Source organism: Lissotriton helveticus, chromosome 9 (assembly GCF_964261635.1).
Source record: "Lissotriton helveticus chromosome 9, aLisHel1.1, whole genome shotgun sequence".
Taxonomy (NCBI): domain Eukaryota; kingdom Metazoa; phylum Chordata; class Amphibia; order Caudata; family Salamandridae; genus Lissotriton; species Lissotriton helveticus.
Genome location: NC_136070.1, coordinates 141,252,454 through 141,277,299, shown reverse-complemented (window position 1 = coordinate 141,277,299; position 24,846 = coordinate 141,252,454). Strand labels below are relative to the sequence as shown.

General features: G+C 47.9%; 1 protein-coding gene across 2 annotated transcripts in view; it reads left to right on the top strand.

Annotated features, from left to right (window-relative positions):
- Positions 1-24,846, top strand: part of MGA (MAX dimerization protein MGA) — a 949,809-nt gene that overhangs the window by 635,442 nt on the left and 289,521 nt on the right. The gene's annotated exons all lie outside the window — the stretch shown is intronic.

Below are 24,846 nucleotides of genomic sequence, written 5' to 3'. Positions count from 1 at the left end.
GTACTTCTGTGGCTACAGAAATCTAAAACTCCAAAGTCACTTAAGAGGAAGACAGTGATAGGTTGATGAGTCTACAAAAGGTCAAGATCTGACCAAGGTACATCTGTGGAGGGCAAGAAGACCTTAAAAACTCACCATAAATACGTTCTGAGAAAGGAGAAAGCATAATTCATCTCCACAGAGGAGGCCTCCTCACAGCACAGTACTCTATCTATAAAAACAGGAGAGCGACCGCATTCTTCCTCCTCGGAACTGTCGACGTACAGAAGTAAAAATCCTCTCTGAGCCCCGACGACTGTCGCCACCGTCTCGCCCACCAGAGCATCGTCGGCAAAAACAACAACGATGACAGCTGTAGTTGAGAGTATTGTCATCCAATGCACCGTCGATGCCAGCTTTACCACCAAAGGCGCCATCGACGGAGACACCGACGACAGCTGCACCGTTTGAATTCCTATGGTTGATGCCGAAATTTATCTTGATGACAACATTGTCGACTGGGCCATCAGCTGTGATAACAAGCATTTGCAATGCAATAGGTCTTGCGTTTACTCGAGTTTGAGCTATTGGCATTGTAAGAATGCCAATAGCTTAAACTCTTGCTAATGCAAGACCTATTGCATACCAAATGCTTGAAGCCATCGCTGAGTTGCCCCCTTCTGTCTCCCATGACCCATGAAGAGCTCCCCGTTTGCTTCAAGTTAAAAAAACAAACCAGTTGTTACAAATGCCCATGAGACCCTCCTGCCTCCTGCAGTAAGAGAAACTCATTAAAGAAAATAGTGCTTACAGACTAAAGAAGACGTACCGTGTAACAACTGAAGTAAAAGGGTCAGTCCTCATGAGAGGGTACAAATGAAGACAAGGCGGCACTAAGGAGGGACTAAGAAGCCTAATAATGAATCCGAAGCCAGCATTTACGATGGACAATGACAAATATTGGGTGGAGAGTGAGCGGGCTTCAAGTACATTCTCCAATACAGCATGGGTCGTACAGCAGGCGCATGCACTGCCCGGGCTCGACCAAAAAATCGCAAAGATCACCAACACCCTTTTAAGACCTGAGTTGACATCTCCATCTCCTAGTATGGTTCCACCTCTTCTACCAAGTCACTTCTTAGACATAGAGGATTTGTATAATGACGGGCCTTTTGGGGCAGCGTACAGCTCATCAGAACACCAGGTCAAATACCAGGATGACAATGAAGACGAAGAGGACGGAAATTATTACTATTAATATTATGCCCCTTCCAAGAGGCATTATGAACATTATCAATACCATCCTTACCGCAGCCCATGTATGATGAAGTGCAGATGCCAATTTCTCTTGTTCAAGATCTGCAGGCCATGCTGGAAGATTACAGCATTAGGTTTCCTGACTCTCCACAGGAGCAGACAATAGTACCACCTCATCCTACCTCTACAACTATGCCAAGGCACATTCTTCTACATATAACACTTAGGATAATACCTCCGTCAAATATAGAGACACCACCAAGAGAGGAGGAATGCGAGCTTCCTGAACCATGCGATGAGTGGGACGACTACCTTGTCCGCACTTCATCGTCTCAACCGCTACATCCTTCAGATTATCTCCCAGAGGGGGTTTTCATAACCCAATGGATTGGGCTGCAACACGATTTCATCTCACAACATCTTTTAAACATTCAGACTGTTTTATATAAGACTCCAAAGAGCAAGCAAGAAAGTCACTAAGGGCCATTCCCATCATTGAGTACATCTGAGGGGATTAAAATATTAAGTATTGACTCCCTGCATGGACAAAAAGTATTCAGCTACTGAAGATGGGTGTTAGATCTAGTAAGGTTGGGACATACCCTGGAGTTTATACAGAGGCCACCAAACAACCCTCCAAGGGGAGCGCACGTACCTAGTCTTTAGGTATTGAGAAAAGAAGCGCTTGGACTGTTGGCCAAGAGTACAATGTAAAAGGTCCCTTATGATCAAAGAGTGATTTTTCCGCATACGAAAGAAAACGAGGGAATAGAGACCCATCCTGGACCTTTGAAAGCTAGACCAATTCTCACGCACACAATCCTTCTGCATGATTACTCTCTCCGACACCCTGCACCTGCTAAACACAAGAGACTACATGCCCTCTCTTGACCTACCAGATGTGTATTTCCACATCCCCATACATCTCAAGCACTGCAAATATCTTCGCTTCACCGTAGCCGGCACCCATTACCATTTCAGAATCCTTCCATTCGGCCTCAAGTCAGCAAATGTCTCCCCAAGGTAGCAGCCACACTCAAAAAACAAGGTCATCAGGTATTTTCCTACCCAGACGACTGGCTGCTGAAAGCCTCAAAACAACAGCAAGCTTTCAAAGCTACCAAGGCTTGCCTTTCACTGTTTCACAGCTAGGCCTCACTGTGAATTATCCAAAATCCTTAACTATCCCAACAAAAACGTTTCTGGGAGCCAAACTGGATATAAAGCAAAGCAAAGCCTTTCTCTCCCAAGACTGACAGCAAAAACTAGCAAACATAGCCCTAAAGATTTCCAAAAGAAAGTCAGTTTCAATGCGGCTGTACAAGTCATTGCGGATGAGGCATCATCTCGTCCGCAATCAATCTGGTTCCGCTGGCCAGGCTCAAAATGAGGCCACTGCTAGAGGAGCTGCATGCTCAATGCATCCAATCGGAGGGGGCGTTCGAGGACTTGATAAACATCACCGCAAAGATAATAGAGATGTTTGTGTGGTGGTCTCAAACATCTCGTCTTTCGAAAGGCCTCATTCTTTTTACTACCCGACTTCATCAACACTGATGCCTCCTTACAGGTCTGGGGCGGCCACTTATAGAACCTACAGTTACAAAGGAAGTGGTCAACACTGCAAAAGCAATATCGCTCACCCTGCAAGCTTTTCTTCCATGTATAGCAGGAGCCTCCATGCTGGTCAGTAAGGACAGGGCGACCAGCATGTATTACATCAATTAGCAAGGGACACAACTTCATTAACGCTAAATCAAGAAGCCCAAGAACTTTGGAGATGGCTTACAACCCACAATATATCTCTAAAAGCAGAGCACGTGTTGGGAGTAAACAACACCTCAGCAGATACGCTCAGCAGAACCAGAGAAAGTAGCTATGAGTGGGAACTGGATGAATCGGCGCTGGACAACATATTATTATGGTGGGGGCAAACCAGCATTGGATCTCAGTGCAGCAGGCAAGAACTCCAAATGCCAGTTCTACACCAGTCGATACCCTGTCCAAGTGTCGTGGGGGAATGCCCCTTCAACGAGACGGTCTGGGTTTTATACATACACTTTTCCCCCCTTTCTTCTCATACCAAGGATTCGCAACAGAATTTAAATGTCTTCTCATTCTAATCGCTCCCGAATGGCTCAGACAGCATTGGATTACGGAGCTCCTCCTACTGTCGAAGTCCATCCCCATTCGTCTGTCAACAACTCATGCTCTTAACGAGGAGCAAGGGCCCGATCTTACACCCAGAGACCGCCCCTCTCATATTACATGCATGGCTCCTGAATTCAACGAGTTTCAAGATGTAGATATCTCTTAAGACTGTAGTGACATGTTGCCTAAAGCAAGAGCTGAATCTACAAGCAAGACGTACAGATTAATACGGAAGAGGATCGGCTCATGGTGACATTAAGCTAACCTACATCCCTTGGAAGCGTCACCTAAATAGATTCTGCCTTAGCTCCTATCGCTAGCCAGAGCGAAGTTGGTACAAGCGTCTGTCAAGGTTCACCGTGCCTCATTATCAAGGTACATATGTTCTGCACTTTCTTTCCCTCTTTCACACAAATAGGCTAACAATTTATGAGGAGGTTGTTCGGAGCTTTTCCCTCAGGTTGAGCTCCTCTCCCAGAATGCACATCAATGGCAAACCACGCTCAGCAAGGACGAAAGCACACTCAACGACTGCAGTGTCCACTTTGACTGCTCTGCTTGCAGGCGTCCTGCTAGCGAAACTAGGTTGTGCTGTGATGTGAAAGAGCACCAACACATGTATGCAGCACTACTGCTTGGAATCAGCGCAGAAAAGTGATGCAGCTGTAGGACAGGCAGTTTTACGTCATCTGTTCCAATAAGGTGAGCCTCTGCAACTGAAAATGATTATTAATGGGTCTTTACTAATGTATATGATACTGTTGTGTTCGAGGCATGTGGGCTGCTGAATTCATATCTATAGCATAGATCGCCGCCTAGTGTTGGGTCCGGGTGATTGCACATTGTTGTCCTGGAAGAGTCTTCGAAGTATCACGAGATAGGTGGCTCCTCCCCTGGACTACAGTGCGCATGGGCATCGACTCCATCCCCAGATTGTTTTTTTTCCGCCATTGGGTTCGGATGTATATTCGACATCTCCAGTTCGGAATCGATATAGACTTTCCTTAAGGCCCGAAGGACTTTTCCTATACCGTCTGTATTGTCTTGCGTTCGGTGCCCAGCTCTGTTCTGGCTCAGTTCCCGAGTCGGACATCCTGAGGAGTCGCGTGGCTCTTCGGTGCTCAAGGCACAGTTAACGCAACCAGACTTTCGACGACACATCATGTAACGGAGCCCGTTCAAGAAATGTCCCGTGTGCGGATCGAAGTATCCCCACATCGACGTCCACCCGGTGTGCAACAAGTGCCTGTCGCCGGATCACGATGAAGCCAACTGTATGGCTTGTTCCCGGATCTCGATCCAAGAAGACGATTCGCCCAGCAGTCGGCCCCGGCACCGGTGGACATCTTCGAGAGGGAAGAAGCAGACGAGCCAGAAGATCAGGAGCCGATTTCAACTCCAACGGAGGAGATCGACTACAACTACGACGCAGACGTCGAAGTGCTCGATACAGAAGAAGTCGTCGACGAGGTAGGAGACGACAATGAGGCCTATGGGGCCATGGAAGATAGCTCAGGAGACGAGCTATGCCCCGTTCGAACATTAACTAAGCTCAGGTCGAGGGATCGCCACATGGCCTTACCCAAGACCTTTTACCCAGATCCACAGCCTCGCCTACGGGCCCGGCTACGGACACTTCTACGGAGCCGCCGTTGGTCAAACCGAAACCGAAAGTGAAAGCTTCGGTGTCGACGAAAACGAAAGTGATGGAGACGCCGTCGAAACAGAAGACGTCTGTCCCTCTGGCCGCCTCCTCGTCTTCAGACATGTCGGGGCAGCCGAAGCCGAAAAAGGCTGTCGACCCGGTGAAGTCGACCAAGGGCGTCGAGCCGAAGTCGCTCAAGGGCGTCGAGCCCAAATCGCTCAAGGGCGTCGAGCCGAAGACTGGGGCGCCGAAACCATTTGTCAAGGCCGTAGACCCAAAGCCGTCGGCGCCGAAGGCCGTCGACACGGTGAAAGGACACGGCGCTCCTCAGATGGCTGATCCCGCGCATCGGCCGGAAAAAGCAAAGTCATCGACGCTCGAGTCTGCACACGCTGGTGGACCGAGGCCGTCTGCTGGGTCGACGGAACCGACCGCATCCTTCACGAAGCAGGTGTCGGACTCATTACAACGTATCAAGAACAAGGCTTCTGCGGGCGATCCGAAGGATGCTTCCGCCCGAAGCAAGTTGCCAAAACGCCGAAGTCCTCGGCGCCACTCCTTTTCACGTTACCGCCGAAGGTGGCACCGAAGGCGTTCGCACCAAGGTCGGTCGCAGAAGCTCCCGTGCAGGTGTCTACAGGGTCGAAGCCCTCTCAGCCACTTGAGAGCTCGAAGCATCGACAACCCATGACGGAGGAGCAGTCGGAAGTCGGAACACTTTATCGACGCCGACACCGGTAAACTTACCCTCTACAAGAGAAAGATCACGGCGGCACAGCCTATGGAGTCCTACACGATTCCTTTGAAGCGCAAAAAGCCTTCTACGGATTCCCCGGTTCTGGTTGAGCAAATTGCTCCACGGACTCGAGCAGTTGCTACACCCTCACCCACTTATTCAGATGTGGAGGCTGGGGAAGGTGATGATGAGGTGTATAACTTCCCTGCCAACACTGACCCTGAGGATCACCAGGACTCTTGGGCAGATGCAGGGGACCCAGGGGATCAGCAAACTGCCCCGGACACTCAGGTGTACAATGTCAAAACCTCTCCTACTGAGGATTCTGCAGCATTTAATGCTCTAATTGAGAGGGCGGCTAAAAACCACGACGTCCAGCTGCACGCTGACCCTATTGAAGTGGACTTCCTCTTTGATACCTTTTCCACAGCAGAAAAGACTGTCAAGACTCTCACAATGCTAAAAGGGGTTCTGAAACATGCTGCGGACATTTTTAAGGAACCCACACGTGCCAGGGTTATCAACCCTAGGATTGAAAAGAAGTATAAACCAGCACCTGCCGACCCAACCTACATCAAGGGCCAGTTGCCATTGGACTCTCTGGTTGTTTCGAATGCCCGGAAGAGGGCAAATTCACAAACCACTGGTGATGCTCCTCCCCCTGACAAGGAATCTAAAGTGCTAGAAGCATCAGGGAAGAGGGTGGCGGCTCAAGCGGCCAATATCTGGCGTATCTCAAACACTCACGCACTCTTGGCCAGATATGACAGGGCACACTATGATACACTAGAGACCCTGTTACAACATCTGCCAGATCAGTGTAAAGAGGCAGCGGAGATGCTCATTCAAGAAGGGAAGTTCATCTCCAACGCTTCTATTAAATGTGCACTGGACGTGGCGGACACCGCGGCCAGGGCCATTAACACAAGTGTCATGTTGCGACGTCAGGCCTGGCTCAGGATCTCCGGGTTCAAGCGGGAGATACAAACCACCATCCTCAATCAGCCTGTAAACCCTGATAGATTATTTGGTCCTGAGGTGGATACCACCCTGGAAAAAATAAAGAAGGATACCGAGACTGCAAAGTCCATGGGGGCTCTCCAGTCCCAGCAGTTTCGGGGCAGTACTTTTCGTCGCTCAAGCAATAGAGGTGTTTCCAGAGGCCAGATGTCCCAGCAAATGCAATACACTAAAGGTGGGGCGCAGTCCTCTTACACCAAGCAGAGTAGTGGCGCTATCGGGGCAACAGCACCAAGGGCAGAGGTCGTGGAAACAACAACTCCCGCTTCTCCGCCACCAACAAACAGTGACGCCCTGTCACTGCCCCCCGACCATACTACACCTGTCGGGGGGAGAATCCAGCAGTTCCTGCCAGTCTGGAAATCCATCACCACAGACAGGTGGGTCAGAACACTTATCCAGTACGGTTATTGTCTGGAGTTAACATCCACTCCACCCAACATGCCACCAAAACACCGTCCTATGTCCACAGAGCATTTGCACTTATTGCAGCAGAAGGTACTCGTCATGCTGCAAAAAGGGGCAATCGAGCTCGTGCCGGTAGAGGAAGAAGGCACAGGGGTGTACTCCCTGTACTTCTTAATCCCAAAAAAGGACGGGTCCCTCAGACCCATACTGGACCTCAGACCCCTAAACCAGTATATTCTCTCAGAACACTTTCACGTGCTGACGCTGCAGCAGGTTCTTCCATTGCTCAATCAGGGAGATTTCCTCGCAACCTTGGATCTCAAGGATGCGTATTTTCACATTCCACTACATCCATCACACAGAAAATACCTCAGATTCACCATTCTGAATCAGCATTATCAATTCAAGGTCCTCCCTTTCGGAGTGACCACAGCGCCCAGGGTGTTCACGAAATGCCTGGCGACAGTGGCTGCGCACCTCAGGAGGCAGAACGTTCACGTCTACCCTTATCTGGACGACTGGCTTTTCCAAGCAAAGTCGGCCCAGCAGTGCGCCGCCAACATGTCCCACACCATTCACCTTCTTCACGGTCTGGGATTCTCACTGAATTATCCGAAGTCGCACCTTCAGCCAGCCCATGTGCGGCAGTATCTGGGCGCGACGATAGATACTCTGGCAGCCACAGCTCAGCCAAATTCTGCAAGGATCGACAGCATTCAGTCACTGATCCAGAGGTTCAGACCGCAACACTCGCTTCCAGCAAGAGTGTTCATGCAGTTGATAGGCATGATGGCCTCCTGCATCTTCATAGTCCCGCACGCGAGGCTACATATGCGCCCGCTCCAAGAATGCTTGGACTCAAGGACAGTTGAACGACCTAGTGTTGGTGATCGGTCGGGCATACAGCTCTCTGCATTGGTGGAATCCACACAACCTTTGCAAGGGCCGACCGTTCCAGGTGCCTGTGCCACAGATTATCCTAACGACGGACGCATCTCTCCAGGGATGGGGAGCTCATGTACTCCACTACACAGTGCAAGGACTATGGACAACGCAGCAAAAGAAGATGCACATCAACCTCCTAGAACTGATGGCAATCTTCATGGCAATGAAGGCATTCAAGGTACATCTGTGCAACAAAGTCGTGTTGATCCGGACGGACAACATGACAGCCAGCAGGTACAGCCACCAGATGCACGAGTGGGAGATACATCCATCAGTACTCCGCCCGTACTTCCAGCAGTGGGGTCATCCACAGATAGACCTGTTCGCCACAAGGGAAAACGCAAAATGCCAAAGCTTTGCCACCAGGTTCCCTCACCCACAGTCGCAGGGCAATGCGATATGGATGAACTGGTCTGGCAGATTTGCGTACGCTTTTCCCCCAGCACCTCTCATACCGCTGGTGGCACAAAAGCTAAAGCAACACTCGATGACGCTCATCCTGGTTGCTCCAACGTGGGCACGCCAACCATGGTACACCACATTTCTAGAACTCTCCGTGGTACCGCATCAAAGGCTACACCTCACACCCAGACTTTTGACCCAGAGCCATGGCGACATTCAGCATCCAGATCCGCAACAGCTCAACCTGGCGATCTGGCTCCTGAAGTCTTAGAATTTGGCTACCTTAACTTACCTCCCGACTGCCTGGATATCATACGGGAGGCAAGGAAGCCCACCACCAGAGCTTGCTATGCAGCAAAATGGAAGCGGTTAGTCATTTACTGTGCAGAACACAACATCAACCCGCGAAATGCATCTACTCACGACATCATTTGTTATTTGTTACATCTTTACAAATGCAATCTAGCATATGCTTCCATTCGGATACACTTATCCGCCATAGCAGCTTATCTCCAAAACAGGCAGCGTCTCTCGGTTTTCAGAGTGCCTGCCATTAAAGCTTTGGAAGGACTGAAATGGGTCATTCCTCCCAGGACCCCACCAGCTCCTGTATGGAACCTTAATGTGGTCCTCACCAGGCTGATGGGTCCACCTTTTGAGCCTCTGCATTCTTGCGAGGTTCAGTTCTTAACATGGAAAGTGGCTTACCTGATAGCCATCACGTCGCTGCGACGTGTAAGTGAACTCCAGGCGCTCACTGTACAGGAGCCGTTCATACAGATTCACTCTGGTGGTGCTGCGCACTAACCCTAAATTTTTTCCTAAGGTAGTTTCACAGTTCCACGTCAATCAGACTATTGAACTAACTGTGTTCTTTCAAAACCCAGAGACAGTGGCCGAAAGAATGCTCCACACTCTTGACGTCAAACGAGCTTTGATGTACTACATTGATAGGACCAAAGATTTTAGGAAGACGAAACAACTCTTTGTTGCCTTTTCTGCCCAACACAAGGGCAACCCCATTTCCAAAGCAGGTATAGCCAGGTGGATCGTTAAGTGTATTCAGATTTGTTATCAAAAAGCTAAGCGCACTTTAACGGTCCCCCCCAGAGCCCACTCCACCCGCAAGTTGGGGGCCTCCATGGCTTTCCTTGGTAATATCCCTTTGGAAGACATTTGTAGAGCAGCCACATGGTCTACCCCACACACATTTACTAAACACTACTGTGTAGATGTGCACTCCAAGCAGCAAGCAGCTGTAGGGCAGGCTGTTCTAAAGACACTTTTTCAAAAATCTGCAGCTGGCACAGGCGGCCGCCGATAATGGAGGGACTGCTATGTATTCTATGCTATAGATATGAATTCAGCAGCCCACATGCCTCAAACTGAATATGCTACTTACCAGTATGCATCTGTTCTTGGCATGTAGGGCTGCTGACATTCATATTGCCCGCCCTCCTCCCCGGCGCCTGTAGCGGCTGCAGAATTTACACTTCCTCTTAGCATGGTCATCGCTCACACTGTTACACTCCATCTTCGCCACAATGGCTAAAAACAATCTGGGGATGGAGTCGATGCCCATGCGAACTGTAGTCCAGGGGAGGAGCCACCTATCTCGTGATACTTCGAAGACTCTTCCAGGACAACAATGTGCAATCATCCGGACCCAACACTAGGCGGCGATCTCTGCATAGGTATAAACGTCAGCAGCCCTACATGCCAAGAACAGATGCATACTGGTAAGTAGCATATTTAATATTGTATTTTCATATATGGACTACTTCCGCAAATTAATGCATAGATAGATTTACCTACAAAACGGTTTGCAATGCTGATTCAAGCATGTGAATCTATGAAAGAGCCAATACTGGAGTGGAAAATACGATACTTACCTGTAACTGCAGTTCCCTAGTATTGGTAGCTTTCATAGACTCACATGCAACACACCCTCCTCTCCTGAGAGGCTCCCCTTATAGATCGAGAATATTTATTCCCATTTGTGCTTGAAAATCTGAGGGACTCTGTGTGAGAAAGTGGCTCTATATATACTGGACAATAATGAAGTACAGCGTGTATAGTGTCCACAAAACCCCAAAGGTATAACAGAGGTTAAATTCAGGACTGACCTTACTCTCAAAAGTGGTAGCTTGGTCGAGCAGTAAGGCAGTACCAGAGGGCAGTGCAAAGCATTTGTTGTACACACTCAGTCAGCAAATGATTTCACACACTCAAAGACTGAACTCCAGGCCAATGGTTGTTGTATCCAAAGATATAGTAGTTTTATTTTTAGAACCAACAGGCATAAAAATATACTTTGCTTGATATGAGAACTCTCATGTAATTACTTTACAAGGAAGCAATAAAGTTGATGAACACAATAAGTACAGGAGTTACTGAAGGTAACTCAAGACTAGACACACTTTAGCATTGAGCTCAATGAATTGTTACCATAAAAGTACAGGTGATTACAGTATAGATTACTTTAGCAGTTCCAGGACTAGATCCTATATTCAGTCCTGTGGTCTAAGCTGAAACCAAGTTAGCAAAAACGTTTTAGTTAATGTGGTGAATTTTCATGAATATAAAGCTGTTTTAAAAGTTCACACTTAGAAACTTTTCAATGACAATCTGGCAATGTTATTCAATGGGAGAAAATTCAGGTTGCAGGTAAAGTATGATCGCGTTACTTTTGTAATCCAGTACTGGGCTTCTAGGGCCAGCACTGGAGTCTGAACTTAAAACAGGTAGGTAATTGCGTTTCAGTAGTTTGTACGATTTTTAAAGAATATTTCAAATTTTCAAAAGTGGGCAATTTCATAGAAAAGCAGACAATGGGTTCCTATGGAGAAAATACAGATTACTATTAAACCCAGTAAGGGTTACTTTTGCGGTTCAGTACTGGGCTGCAAGGTAAAGTACTAGCTTCTCGCCTGCTTGCAGGTGAGTACTTTGGAATTCAGACTTCGGCTGATTTTATATGAATATTTGCAGTTTTCAAAACTTTGCACTTAGAAAATTTTCGAGTCAAAATGGGCAATGTTATCCAATGGCAGGTAAGTGAGTTACCGGTTTCAAGGAGAGTACTTTGCTGGTGAAGTTAAGGTTCCGGGGGTAGACTCAGGGGTCCCCCAGGGTCAGGTAAGTACAGTCGGTTCCGCCCCAGCAGCGCAGGGCCGGCCGGGTGCAGAGGTAGGTAGGCCCAATGATATCCAATGAGGCAAAGGGGACCTTCGGTTGGCGGCTGCTGGCTAGCAGGCCACATGGCTGTGGGAGCTGGGCTCCTGGTCACTTTCTCAGGGCAAGGGGAAAGTAAGATAGGACAAAGGTGGCACAGCCAGCGGCACTCGGGCGGCTGGGTGCAGGGTGCCCTTGAGCCATCAGGCGCTCAATGTTATCCAATGGAAAAGGTCAAAAAGGAACAAAGGCTGCAGGCTCGGGGACGACCAGCCCTTCGAGAGGTAAGTTGGGATCTTGGAGCACAGGTAGGTACCCCAAAGGGAGGCACAGGGGGCTGTAGGGCGCCGGGTGCATGGGGTGTCTTTGGATGTCAGAAAAGCTTACCCTCGGCTGGTCGCGGTTGGGGTGGCCTCTAGTTCTGAGTCCGTATGCGTCGGCTGGTTCGTCGAAGAGGGTCTTTGGGCACTGGTCTTCGGGTCCCAGTCGCCGGGGGCACGTCCTCGTGGTCTTGATTCAGTTGGGCCCGGCCCGGGCTCGGCGGGTGCAGAGTGGGCTGGTCCGGAGCTTCCTGGTTGGCACCAGGTGGGTTTTTGCAGCAGAGCCTCTGCTGATGGGAGTCCCAGGCTTGAAAAGAGTCAAGGCAGGCAGGTCCTCCAGGAGTCGCCGGGATTGGGCAGAAGCAGGTTCCAGGATCGACAGGCGGTAGGGCTGGGGCCGAGTCAGTTGTTGTCGTCCTGTTGTTAGCAGCTGCACGGCGGATCTTCTTCTTCTTGATCTTCTTTCTTCTTTTCGTATCGGGATCTGAGGAAGGAAGGTTCAGGGAGCCCCTAAGTACTGAATTTAGGGGCCTTACAGGTAGGGCAAGGACAGGGACCAATGGGTCCCTGTCCTGGTTTGAGTATCCTCCTAGCCTGCACCTCTCCTGTGGAGGGGGACAGGAGCCTAGGTTAGATTGGGCAGGGCTCCCCATCTACAAGATGGCCGGAGCCCGGGGTCATGCTTCATCTCTTCTCCCCCCACCTAGGGGTGGGGTTGGCACATGCTGGCACCCTCCCTTCCTGGCGTAGTTTTTCCTGCGAGTCTTCTCGCCAGAGTGGGGGTCAGAACTGGTGGGGGCCGGTTGCTGGGTACAGCAAATGGTCTGGAGAAGCTCACAGAGGCGGCATGCCTTTTAAGCTTCCCCCTGCCCATCTTGGGGAGGAGACCTAGCACCTCGCCGAGGATGTGCATTGTTGCAGGCCCAGGAGAGCAGGGAGCTCTCCACCCAGGGGTCCAGCAACATGTCTGCTGTGTGGCAGCCTCTGCAGCCACTCAGCCCAGACGTGGATTGTAGGATAGGGTTTCAGAGGGCATCTCTAAGATGCCCTCTGGTGCATTTTACATTAAATCCCACACTGGCATCAGTGCAGGTTTAATGTGCTGAGAAATTTGGTGCCAAACTTGTCAGTCTTCAGTGTAGCCATTATGGTGCTGTCGAGTTCGTAATGACCACCTCCCAGCACCATATACTCTTAATGGCATCACTGCACTTAGCGTGCCCAGGAATGTCCCTGGGTAATGTAGGGGCACAGGGTTCATGCACCTGTGCCCACACCTCTGGCATAGGGCACTCAGCTAGAGGGGTGACTGAAGTATGCCAGGGCTGTGTCTGTGGGCATGGCGCACAGGGATGTGTGCCATGTCGACTCTTGGTTTAGTTCTGTACTTAGGCAGTCAGCGTGCAAAGGCAGTGTGTGGGTGCCAGGGTACAGGGCCCCTGAGGGTGGCACAGTAAGTGCTGCAGCCCTCAGGGTCTTCTATGGTCACCATGCCCTGGGTACCTAGGGTACCATTTACTAGGGTCTGACATGTGGCCAGAGATGTCGATTGGGTTTCTAGTTTCAGCACAGATTTAGGGAGGGAACACAGGCCCTGGGTACCTGGTTGGCAAGAACCCAGGGCACACTCAGTTAAAGCACCTCAGCAGTTCAGAAAAAAGTGGGGGAATACCAAGGCAAGAAAGATGGCACTTTCTCACACTCTGCCACTTTTGGGAATGTTATAGAGGGTGCTGTCACCTGATTAGTTATAGTTCAAGTTTAGTCCTTTTTAAAAAGGACATAGATTGCCTGTTAACTGACTTTTTATTGTCATTATAGCCTATGATACTGATACATACTGCTTTATCATGGTACAGTAAGTCTCCCACTTAGACGTGAAAGATACTAATACTGGAGAACTTTAGTTACAGGTAAGTATTACAAAAGCAATAATACATAGAAGTAAGTGGAGCAATTAAAAGCACAATAAGAGCTGGCGAGTGGGTGTACATGGATAACCTTTCAAATCAACAGAGGAGGCAGCCAGTAGAGGAGAACTGGGGAAGTTGTTCAAGATCACGAGGATAGTCTGGTAAATCTCCTCCAGCATACAGTACTCCTATCATGGACAAGCAAGGCAGACTACTCATAACAGCGAAAGAGTAGGCAGCACGCCGGGCTGAGCACTTCAAAAGTTTCTTGAACAGACCAGCACCACCAAGTGAAGTGGACATACCAAAAGCAGAGACCGAATTGGATGTCAACACCAACCCACAACAGAATGAAGAACTTATCACTGCCATACGGAACTGAAGCACTCCTGGCCAAAACAACCTAAATTTAGAAATGTTCACTACAGACCCTGAAACCTTAGCCAGCATCCCCCAATCACTGGATTTGGGAGAGAAAGAGGGTACCAGACGACTGAAAATATCAAGATTCCAAAGAAGGGAGTGTTAGCCAACTGTAACAACTGGTGGGTAATTACCCTTCTGTCAATCTAGAGTAATTATTCCGAAAATCATTATACAGTATATTTTCTGATGCTATGGACAAGTAGTTAAGAAAAGGAACAGCCGGGGTTCTGCATGGGTGAAGGGGGTGTGGATCAGATCTTTACTCTACACAACATCATAGAGTGGCAGAGACCTGCTTTACATCAACTTCATTGATTCATTGAAGGCCTTCTCAAAATAAATTTAAATACATAGTTATCGCATCCGGCGTATTCTGAGAGCCCATAGCATACCGAGCAGATGGTACTCCTCATCAAGAGCTTCAAGATAATTTTACAAGCAATTTGGGAATAGGTTCAAAGTCACGACTGGTTTGAGGCAGGAATATGTGATGGCAGCACTGCTCTTCATCTAGTCATTGACTGGGTGATAAGACACAGCAGAGGACCAAACTGGAGTAATCAGAGGGACCTTATTCTTTACACTGAAACGCCTGAGTGATGCGGATGACCTAGACACACACACACACACACACACACACACACACACACACACACACACACACTCTCTCTCTCTCTCTCTCTCTCTCTCTCTCTCTCACTCACACACTCTCTCTCTCTCGCTCTCTCTCACTCAAACACACACACACACACATCAGCATATGCAGGGAAAGACTTCTCGCTTTAACATCTATGTACGAAGAGTGGGCCTCAAAACGAAGAAATCTGAAGTCATGCCACTCAACATCATAAAACCGTCATCTGTCAATCATAGCTGAAGAGTTCACCTGCCTATGCAATATTATCGCACATGATCCAGGGGTAGGCAGTGACAAATAGAGCACACTGAACAAGGTCAGAAATGCCTTCAGGATGCTGAATAATGTGTAGAGGTTGTAGGAAGCTGGCTCTGTATATACTATCCCAAAGTAAAGTATAGTGTGCTGAATCCAGTGGAACCCCAAAGGTAGGCAGAGGTAAAAGTAGATAATACCTTACTCCCTATTTGTGGGAGTGGGCGAGCAGTAAGGCTTTATCAGAGGGTAGTGCTAAGCATTTATTGTACACACTCAGGCAAGAAATGATGTCACGCACTCAGTTTGAACTCAGATCAATTTGTTTGTATAAAAATATTATTTACTCCAGTATTGGAACTTTCATAGATTCCCATAGCTTGTATCATTCCCCGTCGTCGGAATGGGAGCCTCGGTAAATAAAAAATAACATAGTAGGTTCAAAAGAGAAAGAAAATGCCTAGGCCTCATCTCATTTTGTAGCATATCCACCTCTTTTTGCAAAAGAGACCAAAATCATGCAACAACCAATCGGATTAGCCTCACCCCATAGAACCTTCCTGAGAGAGCCTCAGATTTTCGTACCCGTTGTGTAACAGTAACCACATATGCTGAAGGCTGAGCTTTCCCAGGGGAGGAGGGCGCATGGGAATCTATGAAAGTTACCAATACTGAAGAATCAAAGTTACAGGTAAGTAACTTGGGGCCAGATGTAGGTGGCCATTTACCGGCCGGTAACGGCCGATTTCGGCTGTTACCGACCGGTAAATGGGTCTTTGGGATGTAGGGGGCCAATTTTACCGATTCGGTAAATTTACAGAATCGGTATTTTTACCGATTCGGTAACTTCTAGATGTAGGTGGGACTCTTCTGAGTCCCAAAGGCCTTTCAGATTCGGTATTTTACCACCCAATCCAATTGGGTGGTAAAATACCGAATCCAGGTGTGCTTGCACATGTGTGCATGCACACCTATGCCATGTGACAGACAGACATGCCCTTAGGGCATGTCTGTGTGCCACATGGCACACATGCCTGTATTTGGGGTGCTAGAGGGTGTCAAAGTGACACCCCCTGCACCCTTGCTGGAATCGGTATTTACCGATTCTGTAAATACCTATTCGGTAATGCCAATTGATTCCTATGGGCTTCAATGCCCATAGGAATCAATGGGCATTACCGAATCGGTATTTACTGAATCGGTAAATACCGAATCTTAACGATTCGGTATTTACCGAATCTGTAATACCTACATCCCCCCCCCCCTCTATTTTACCACTTCTTAAATACCGAATCGGTAACATTCGGTATTTAAGAAGTGGTAAAATAAAATTACCTACATCTAGGCCTTGTTTTCTTACTCCAGTATTGGAACTTTCATAGATTCCCATAGCTTGTATCAGAGTAGCTAGCTGTTAGCAACAAAGCACAGTTCGAGGCATCTGGGCTGCTGAATTCATATCTTAGCACAGATCGCCGCCTAGTGTTGGGTCCGGACGTTGGCACCTTGTTGTCTTGAAAGAGTCTTCGAAGTATCACGAGATAGGTGACTCCTCCCCTGGACTACAGTGCGCATGGGCATCTTCTCCATCTTCTGATTGTTTTTTTCCACCATTGGGTTCTGATGCACTTCGACAGCTCCAACTTCGGGACCGAAGTTTTCCAACTTTCAAACGCTAAAACCTTCTACATTCGACGGAATTGTGTCCGCTCGGTATCCCTCGACTCTACAAAACTGCAATTTTTCTCCGGGCGTCGACGCGGGCCGTTGGGCCTTTTCGATGTCATGTGGACCCTCCGGGCGTCGACGCGGGCCGTTGGGCCTTTTCGACGTCATGTGGACCTCCTGCTGATGGAAAGGACCCAGTTTAAAAAATGCCCAGAGTGTGGAGCCAAATTTCCACACAGCGACAAGCATAGAGTATGCACAGGTGCCTATCTCCGGAGCACAACGAAAACCACTGTCCAGCTTGTGCTCTGTTCCGGTCCAAAAAGACTATCCGGAACCGAAGAGCTGCTCGACTAGAAATGCAGCGGCAGGCACCAGACCCGGAAAACATGTTTGATGACGAACATGAACTCCCAGAGGCAGAGAGTTCTGAAGATCTCGAAATAGTCACCGTAGAGGACCAGTCGGACTCCGATGACCAGATCACACCGGGGCAAACCGTGAGTCCCAAAGCTCTTACCCCGCCTCCACCTCCACACAAGGTTTCCGGTCAAAGCATCGCCTAAAAGCCTTAGCCGCGACCTTTACACTGCTTCAGAAGCCCCGCCTTCCGGCTCGGCTCCGAAGACCACACCCAAGCCTTCCAGTACCCCGGGACCTAGCTAAGCCAGTCAACCCAAAAAGGTTGTCGATGTGAACACTGCCGTTGAGCCGAAGAAGGCCGTCGACCCAAAAAAGGCTGTCGAGCCAAAGAAAGCAGTCGAGCCGTAAAGGCCCGCCGAGCCGAAAAAGGTCGTAGAGACAAAAAAAAGCCGTCGAACCGAAAAAGGTTGTCGAACCGAAAAAGGTTATCGAACTGAAAAAGGTAGTCGAACCAAAAAAGGTAGTCGAACCGAAGAAGGCCGTCGAACCGAACAAGGTCGCCGAGCTGAAACAAAGCCGTTGAGCCAAAGAAAGCTGTTGTGCCGTAAAAAAGATTATCGAGCCGAAACAGGTCGTCGGGCCGAATAAGCACGTCGGGACAAAGAAGGCTTCACATCATAAAGACGTCCAGCCTGAAAAGACACTCGACCCGAAAAAATCTGTTCAGCCGAAAAAGGCAAAATCTTCAGCGCCACAGCCAGAGGAGGAAGAACTCTTTCACCCAGATCCACAACAAAGACTATATATAGACCCTGAGACAGGACATATAGCCTACAATAAAAACAAAAGAAGACTGGACACTGAAGCCCCTTCTCCTGTTCCTCCTAAGAAAAAGGACTTTGGCACATCCCCTTTAAGACCTTACACACCTCCTTCTTTCACTCCCAACATGCCTTATGTTCCATATTCTCCTTCACTTGTAGATTATAATCAGGAAGAAAGCATGGGGGAAGATCCTCAGGATGACTTTATACCACCTGACGATCCAGGGAACCCAGATGATACATGGAGTGACCACAATGATCCTGATGACACAGATTATAAACAACCCATACCCGATCCCACTACATACCCCACAAAGCCGTCTCCTACTGACGACACTGTCGCTTTTAATCAACTAGTGTACAGAGCAGCTCAGTATCATAGTGTACACATGCACACTGACCCTATAGAGGAGGTTTTCCTATTTAACACCTTCCCAACATCAGAGAAGAGTGTACGTATTCTCCCTATGCTAAAAGGGGTACTAAAACACGCACCAGACATCTTTAAAGACACAGCCAGGGCGCGTGTCCTCAATCCAAGGATTGAAAAAAATATATAAATCTGCCCCTACAGACCCTCTTATATCAGGTCTCAGCTACCACTAGACTCCCTAGTTGTGTCTGACGCTAGGAAAAGAGCAAACTCACAAACAACTGATGATTCTCCCCCTCCTGACAAGGAGTCAAAAATTTTAGAAGCATCAGGGAAAAGAGTAGCATCTCAGGCAGCAAATAGCTTGAGGATTGCCAATACACAAGCTCTCCTAGAACGCTATGATAGAGCACATTATGACGAACTGGAGGGATTATTACAACACCTACCAGAACCCTATAAGGCAAAAGCAAACAACCTAATACAAGAAGGAAAATTCATCACCAACGCATCCATAAAATGCGCCCTTGATGTAGCTGATACAGCCGCTAGGTCTGTCAATACTAGTGTACTGCTACGCCGGCATGCCTGGCTTTGCATTTCAGGTTTTAAAAATGAAGTGCTATCTACCATACTCAATCAACCCATTAACCAAGATTTCTTATATGGACCTGCGGTGGATACCATCTTAGAAAAGATGAAAAAAGACACTGACGCTGCTAAGTCCATGGGTGCACTTCAATTTCAACAGTCCAGAAGCTCTTTTCGTCGCTCATCCTTTCGAGGCTCAGGCAGAGGCAACACATAAGGCACCTTTAATAGAGGCTCCAATAGAGGAGGTTATAGAGGAAGCAATAACAATGGCAGAGGACGTGGTAATAATAACACCCGAGCCTCCACCGCCACCAAACAGTGACTTTCTCACATTCCCACCAGACCACTTAACACCAGTCGGAGGGAGACTAACACAATTCCTACCAGTCTGGAATGCCATTACTACAGACAGGTGGGTGAGACAAATTATCCAGTATGGTTACTTCCTGGAACTCACTTGTACTCCACCCAACATACCACCCAAGCACCGTCCAATGTCCAAAGAACACATCACGCTGTTACAACAGGAATTGAAATCCATGCTAGAAAAAGGTGCCATAGAGCCAGTCCCATTACAACATCAAGGGACGGGTATACTCTCTATACTTCCTCATTCCCAAAAAAGACGGCTCCCTCAGACCAATATTGGACCTCAGAACTCTGAACCAATATATTCACTCAGATCATTTTCATATGATCACTCTACAACAGGTACTCCCCCTACTCCAGCAAGGCGACTTCCTCGCCACATTAGACCTCAAGGATGCATACTTTCACATCCCCATTCATCCGGCTCACATTAGATGCCTCAGGTTCACAATAGAGGGTCAGCACTATCAATTCAAAGTCCTCCCCTTCGGAGTAACCACAGCACCAAGGGTGTTTACAAAATGCCTAGTAGTAGTGGCAGCACACCTCAGAAGGCAACGCATTCATTTGTTCCCCTACCTCGACGATTGGCTCATAAAAGCCAACTTGTACGTACAGTGTGCCAGCCATACCTCTCAGACAATCCAACTACTTCACAATCTGGGATTTTCAATAAATTACCTAAAATCACATCTGCAACCCTCCCACATACAGCAATATCTGGGAGCAACAATAGACACCTCAGTAGCAAAGGCATATCCAAACCCAGCCAGGATAGCCAGCATACAATCTCTCATTCAAAAATTTCAGCCACAACACTCCCTGCCAGCTCGAGTGTTCATGCAGCTCATAGGTATGATGGCCTCCTGCATATTCATCGTCCCTCATCCTCGGCTTCAAATGCGTCCCTTACAAGAATGCCTAGCACGCCAGTGGAACCAAGCTCAAGGACAACTAAAAGACCTAGTGTTGGTAGACAGTCGCACTCACCGCTCTCTGCATTGGTGGAACCCACAAAACCTTTCCAAGGGGCGACTGTTCCAAGAGCCGGTTCCACAGATAGTATTAACAGCGGGCGAATCACTGACAGGTTGGGGAGCCCATCTCCTTCAATATACAGTCCAAGGTCTCTGGACAGCCAAACAAAAAACTCTACATATAAACCACTTATAGTTACTAGCAGTATTCCTATCAACGAGAGCTTTTCAGAAATACTTGCGCAACAAGACTGTCTTAATCCGGACGGACAACATGCCAGCCATGTACTACATCCAAAAACAGGGGGGCACACACTCTCTGCAATTATCTCACCTAGCACAGAGGATATGGAAGTGGGCAATTCCTCAGAACATTTATCTCCTGGCAGAACACCTCCCAGGGATAGACAACCAGATAGCAGACCTACTAAGCCGACACAGTCAGCAAATACACAAATGGGAGATTCATCCTCAAGTTCTCCAACCATTCTTCCAAAAGTGGGGACATCCAGACATAGATCTGTTTGCCACAAACGAAAACTCAAAATGCCCATCCTTCGCCACCAGGTTCCCATACCCGTTGTCACATGGCAATGCGATATGGATGAACTGGTCAGGCAGATTTGCGTACACTTTTCCACCAACCCCAATGATTCCATTAGTGGCACGCAAGCTAAGGCAACAGTCACTCACAATGATCCTGGTTGCTCCTACATGGGCAAGACAGCCATGGTACACAACGCTCCTAGAACTCTCAGTAGTTCCTCACCAAAGACTGTGCCTCTCGACACAACTGCTACTGCAGAACCATGGAGAAATCAAGCACCCAGATCCCAATCAGATGAACCTAGCGATCTGGTTCCTGAAGTCTTAGAGTTCGGTTACCTTAGATTGTATGAACATTATCAAAGAAGCAAGGCGTCCCACTACCAGAGCATGTTACGCAGCTAAATGGAAAAGATTTGTTATTTATTGTAATAATAACCAAATCAATCCATTGGATGCCTCCATCCAAAATGTAATCTGTTACTTGCTACATCTTCAAAGATGTAACCTGGCATCCTCATCTATAAGGCTACACCTCGCTGCTATAGCAGCATATCTTCAAAACAGACAACACGTGTCCCTATTCAAAATCCCACCTTTCAAAGCTTTTATGGAGGGACTTAAAAGAATTATCCCTCCGAAGCATCCACCTTCTCCAGTCTGGAACTTAAACATAGTACTTACCAGACTCATGGGACCACCCTTCGAACCACTTCATTCATGTGAACTACAATTCTTAACATGGAAGGTGGCATTTTTAATTGCTATTACCTCCCTCAGGCGAGTGAGTGAGCTACAGGCACTTACCATTCAGGAACCTTTCATGCAAATACACCACTATAAGGTAGTGCTTCGTACAAACCCAAATTTTATGCCAAACGTTATATCTACTTTCCACATCAATCAGTCCATAGAATTGCCAGTTTTCTTTCAAAATCCGCAGTCCGTGGCTTAAAGAGCTCTGCACACACTAGACGTTAAAGGAGCTCTGTTATATTACGTTGACAGAACAAAATCATTCAGAAAGACAAAGCAACTATTCGTCGCATTTTCACCACAACATAAGAGTAATCCCATTTCCAAGACACGAATAGCCAGATGGATAGTTAAATGCATTCAAATATGCTATCAAAAGGCAAAGCGCACTTTAACAGTTCCCCCAAAGCCCTCTCAACGTGTAAAATTAGGGCATCCATGGCTTTCCTAGGAAATATTCCCTTATAAGACATATGTAGGGCAGCTACATGGTCCACCATACACACTTTCACTAAACACTACTGTGTTGACGTGCAAGCTAAGCAACAAGCTGCTGTGGGCCAGGCTGTCCTTAGATCTCCTTTTCAAACCACTGCAGCTGATACAGGCGACCACCGCTAGAGGAGAAACTGCTATACAGTCTATGCTAAGATATGAATTCAGCAGCCCACATGCCTCGAGCGGTAAATGCTACTTACCAGTATGCATCTGTTCTTGGCATGTAGGGCTGCTGACATTCATATCGCCCACCCTCCTCCCCGGTGCCTGTCACAGCTGCATGGTTATCTTCTTTACATACATTTACATGGTCATCTCTTACTTTCCTATACTCCATCTTTGCCACCATGGCGAAAAACAATATGAAGATGGAGAAGATGCCCATGCGCACTCTTGTCCAGGGGAGGAGTCACCTATCTTGTGATACTTGGAAGACTCTTCCAAGACAACAAGGTGCAAACATCCGAACCCAACACTAGGCGTCGATCTATGCTAAGATATGAATGTCAGCAGCCCTACATGCCAAGAACAGATGCATACTGGTAAGTAGCATTTGCCTTTTGTGACAAAAATACTGAAATAACTCTGTATCCATATTTTTATAAGAAATAAACAGAGATTGAAACATTAGTCAGTAAACATTATCAGATACAAAATGTGCAAAAACAGGAAGGAGGGATAGAAGGAAAAGCTCCCAGCTTACTGGAAGAGGTTCCTCAGGATTGCCTGTCCCACTGCCGCCTCACTTCGTGTAGAAGAGTCCAAGCAGTAGTGCCTTGTGAAAGTATGGGCACTGCTCCATGTAGCTGCCCTACAAATGTCCTTGATAGGAACTCCAGCGAAAAGAGAAGCAGACGATGAGACTGATCTTGTGGAATGAGCATGTAAACGTCCTTCTAGTTGCTTACCCGCCTCTTGGTTACAGTAGTGAATCGCGCTGGCAATCCAACGTGAAATCCCTTGCTTGTAAAAGGGACATACTTTCCGAGGAGCACTAAAAGCGAGTTGGGTAGATTTCCTGAAATCCTTGGTGCGCTGAAGATAGAATTTCAAGCATCTCTGGAGATCCAAGGAGTGAAGAGACCTTTCCGCTTGCGTGTAAGGTCGAGGGAAAAAAGATTTTAGAATGACCTGCTCATTCAAATGAAAATCCGAAGGAACCTTTGGAATGAACTTCTGGTTTGTTCTTAGAATCGGAGTGTCCTTTTTAAACTGTAAAAAAGGGTCCTTAATCGTGAGAGCTTGAACTTCTACAACTCTCCTGGCTGACGTCAAAGCGAGAAGGAGAGCTACTTTCCATGACAGAAACTTAATATCCGCTCTATGAATAGGCTCAAACAGAGGTATCATGAGTTGAGCAAGAACCCAATTGAGTTGCCACATGGGAGGTGGAGGTCGAACTGGAGGGAAAACCCTAAAGAGCCCTTTCAGAATTTTTTTGATGATTCTTGCAGACCAGAGGGAAGGGCCAGAGGCTGTCCATCTAAATCTAGATATAGCCGCCAGATGTACCCTGATAGAAGAATGGGAGAGATCTGATCTGGCCAGAGACAGAATGTAGGACAAAATTTGATGAGGAGCAGAAGAGAAAGGATGAATGTTTTCTCGGTGGCACCATGAACAGAAACGTTTCCATTTCAAACGATAGGTTTTAATCGTACTTGGTGCACAGGCTTGAGCTAAAACTTTACATTCCTGAGGAATATCTAAATTCTGAAACTCTTGGTGTTCAGAAGCCACGCTATCAATTGAAGTGAGCTCGGATCTGGATGTACCACTTGGCCCGGGGACATCATCAATAGAGAAGGAATGGGCCACATGTGAATCGACTAATCTTGAGAGAGCAGGAGTAGCTCCATGAACCAGAACTGAGGGGTCGGATTGACCCACCTGAGGGGTGGGATTGACAAAGGTAGGCACACCCCTCCTTCTAACTTGGTTTTCCCGCCTATTCTCCTGCCCAAAGTGGGGTCAGAACCGTTGAGGGTCAGTTGCTGGGAGCCGCAAATAACTGGGGTAGCTCACAAAGACGTCAAGCCTTTATAGCTTCCCCTTCATGGAACCTGCCCATCCTGGGAGAGGAGGCACATCACCTCATCCCAGGATGTGCATTGTTTCGGGACACCAAGAGTGGCAAGCTCTCGACCCAGAGGTTCAGAAACATGTCTGGTGGTGGCAGCTGGTGAGCAGCCTCTCAGTCAGGACGCTTGACGTAGGTCGTTATTGTCAGGGGACATCTCTTACATGACATCTGAAAGCATTTTTCAGGAAATCCCACACTGGCATTATGTGGGTTTGATGTGCTGAGAAGTTAGAATCCAAACTTCCCAGTTTTCAGTAAAGCCATTAAGTGCTGTGGAGTGCGTAACGACAAACTCCTAGCCCCATATACTCTTTATGGCATTACTGCACTTACAATGTCTAAGAATTGACTTAGACACGGTAGGGGTACAGGTCTCGTGCACCTGTACCCTCACCACTGGTATTGTGCACCCAGGTAGAGGGGTGGCTTACTTATGCGAGGGCAGTGGGTTATAGGCATGGCACACAGATGTGTGCCATGTGTGTGTGTGTGTGTGTGTGTGTGTGTGTGAGTGTGTGTGTGTGTGT